Source organism: Rhineura floridana, chromosome 14 (assembly GCF_030035675.1).
Source record: "Rhineura floridana isolate rRhiFlo1 chromosome 14, rRhiFlo1.hap2, whole genome shotgun sequence".
In the NCBI taxonomy this organism is placed as follows: domain Eukaryota; kingdom Metazoa; phylum Chordata; class Lepidosauria; order Squamata; family Rhineuridae; genus Rhineura; species Rhineura floridana.
The window spans coordinates 17,329,651-17,333,084 of NC_084493.1; the positions used below are offsets into that span (position 1 = coordinate 17,329,651).

A 3,434-nucleotide genomic window follows, 5' to 3' on the forward strand; every position below is an offset into this window, starting at 1 on the left:
ACAACATTAAATGGCAAGAGAGGCGGGGAGGGAGGCAGAGGCCACCTCTCAGATCTTTGCTCATCAAACCAAGTGAATTCCCCACACACAGACACACACTCTGAGTCAGCAAGCATCATCTCTCCAGCTCAACCACCTCCTGGACCCTGCCTTGCCACTAACTAAGAAACACCCACCCAAGCAATCATTTTCCCCTGGGGTGCAAAAAAGTTGAAGCACTGCAAATGCACACGCGCGCACACACATGCATGCACGCACGCACGCACGCACACACACACACACATTGTCATCTCTGACCTCCACAGTTCTTTATCTTCATTCCGCTGCTGCCTCCTTCTCCTCCTCCATCCATGCCCTTGCCCTCTGGTTCCTCTCTCCCTCCACTCTGTTCTTCTCCACCACTGTCCATTTTTTTAACTATTGTTTTCTCCACCCCACCCCGTCTTGCTCTCCACCTCCTCCCTCATTACCTCCTAAACACCCACAGAGCACGAGGGAAGAGCGACACTGCGCAGAAGCCCATTTGAAGCATATGATTTTCATCCACGAGTCAGAAGAGCAGAAGACTCCTCCCGCTCCCCCCTGGTAACGCCCAAAGATAATGCTGGAAACATTGCAATTACTCCTCAAAAGTAACAAAACTCCTCATTCCATTACAATCAAAATGTAAAGAAATTACCCACTCATTCCTCAAAAAAGTAGTAAATTGCAAGTAATTCTTTTTTGTAACAAATTACTTCCAAGCTCTGCCGTAGCTCAGCGATAGAGCATCTGCCTTGCACGCAGAAGGTCCCAGGTTCAAGCCCCAGCATCTCCAGGTAGGGCTGGGAGGAACTTCTGTCTGAAACCCCAGAGACCCTCTGCCAGTCAGTGTAGACAATGCTGAGCTACATGGACCAATGGTCTGACTCCGTATAAGGCAGCTTCCGCTCTTTCGAGGGGGTTCCACAAGCTGTAAACTGTGACCCAGAAGGATCTGCCTTGTGTCCCAGCCAGCTGAACTCCTGATGACAGTGGGAAACAGAGCAAGGAGCATTCAGAAGAGGAACGCCCAAGGAAATGTTTTGGTGTGGATAGCTACTCTTTGGAATTCCAGCTACAGCATTGCTGCTGGGGGAGGACCATGGCTCTGTGGCAGAGCATCCGCTTTGCACGCAGAAGGCTTCAGTCCCCAGCATCTCTAGGTAGGGCTGGGAAAGACCCCTGTCTGAAACTGAAGAGAGCTGCTGCCAGTCAGTGTAAAGTGGAGATGCTGTTCCTATGTTTGGCTCCCACCCAGTCTGGGGAAGGGCCGTCGCTCAGTGGCAGAGCATCCGCCTTGCATGCAGAAGGTCCTGGCTTCAATGCCCGGCATCTCCAGGTAGGACTGGGAGAGAACCCAGCTTGAAACCCTGGAGAACCACTGTAAATCAGTGTGGACAGTACTGAATGAGATGGACCAATGGTCTCACTTGGTATAAGGCAGCTTCCTATGCTCCAGTCGATCGGCACTCCATGCCTACTGAGCATGCTCAGGCTGCAGTGAGCTGTTTTAGGGTCCCCCCACCTGGCCCCTTAGGGTTCTGTTCTGAAACACAAATTGCACTTCTGCAAAACTTAGGTTCCCCCAAGCCTGCTGTGACTTCCCTCTTGGACGTGGGTGGTGCTGTTTTGGCTACATAGTTACTGGCACTCACCGCCTGAGTGCTGGAAATAGAGGGAACAATGATAATATAATCAGAACAACAAAATTAAGAAAGAGATTAATAAGAGCCAGCTGAAGCGCAGTTATGCATCAAGGGTAAAAGCCGTCCCCACCCGCTTCCTTTGTTGTTGTTGTTACATGCCTTCAAGTCGATTACGACTTATGGCGACCGTATGAATCTTTTTTGGATATATTCATCGGGTTTTCATGGTAAGCAGAGCTTGGAAAAGTTACTTTTTTGAACTACAACTCCCATCAGCCCAATCCAGTGGCCATGCTGGCTGGGGCTGATGGGAGTTGTAGTTCAAAAAAGTAACTTTTCCAAGCTCTGGGTAAGAGGTATTCAGAGGTGGTTTACCATTGCCTTCCTCTAAGCCTACGGCACCCGGTATTCCCAGGCGGTCCCCCACCCAAGTACTAACCAGGCCTAACCCTGCTTAGCTTCCGAGATCAGCGAGATCGGGCGTGTTCAGGGTAGTATGGCCGTACGCACTTCCTTTAGACAAAGGAAAAGCTTGATGGAGTTGTTACCAGACAGTTTTGCACCCAGACTTCTCAAGGGTGGGAGTTCTTCAATCTGCGCATCACAACCAAAATGGACCTGCCATGCACCCCAAGCAGCTAAACCTCTGATGGCAATAGGATGCAGTGTAAGGAGCACACTATAATTAATTATACTAACACTGTAATTAAGGATGGGTGAATCTGCCCATTTTGGTTTCTTTCAGTTTCTCATTTTTACTAATCTTTAGTTCAGTTCTCTACATTTCCATATCATTTGCATTTTTTAAAAGACAGTCCTCATAAAAAATCATGGCTATTGTAGTATGTATTTCTCATAATGCACACATGTTCGTATGCAATTTTCCTAATCGACATCCTTTTGCAAAGTTAATGTTCCTTAATATAATGCATTTTGGTATGCTATTTTCATGAATATATGTATTTTATGCACACTTTACCCCAGTATATGCATTGTTATACACATTACTTAGTTGGAAAACTGCATTGCAAAATTCAGAAAACTGAGAATTTTCCCACGGATGGCTGTGTTTTGGTTCTCATATTGCTTCAGAAAGTGCAAATTAGGTAGGTTTGCCTTTAAATGTGAACTGAATCGAATTTCTCGCCCATCCCTAACTATAAAATATGACCTTAGATGAAGATGCTATATATAGGCCCTTGCACAAACGGACTACAAGCCTCATTGGGAACTTTTGGACCATACAGCAATTGAGATAATATATAAGTCATAGAGTTGTTCTTTGCAAAGAAGTCATCCCCTTTAATGTATGCAAACCGATTTCAGTTTCACGCCGCAAGGCACAGCCAATACCAAGGAAGCAATTCTTATTGTGGAATCCTTGAGCACAGTTGAGAGAGAGAGAGAAAGAGAGAGAGAGAGAGAGAGAGAGTGCCACAGCCAGTGAATGCTTACCTTCCTCTAGAGCCCCTCCAGCTAAGGTCTACAAGGAGTTTTACAAGCAAATCAAATGACAGGTGAATGCCCAGTGGAGGGAACATGCTAGATTAGATTTAACCCAGCAAGAGATGAGGTTCCTCCCCCCGTTCTTCTATATAACAGTCCATCCATTTTCATAGAGCCACCAACCAGCCGTCCGCTCCCCTTTCCCAATGCAGAGCCATCTTTCATCCTTTAGTTATACAGTGTGAACTGTGGCACTGGCAGGGAACTTGTGTCCTGAAGCTGAAAGTGGTGCACCTCCAAGGGACTTGGCAGGCTTACAAG

The 3,434-nt window shown here is 46.9% G+C and overlaps 1 non-coding gene across 1 annotated transcript; it reads right to left on the minus strand.

The window, feature by feature from the left end:
- Positions 1–2,057: 2,057 nt before the first annotated feature.
- LOC133370075 (5S ribosomal RNA) lies at positions 2,058–2,175 on the minus strand. The gene has a single exon (XR_009759067.1). It is a non-coding gene; the product is annotated as a 5S ribosomal RNA (ribosomal RNA).
- Positions 2,176–3,434: the final 1,259 nt, after the last annotated feature.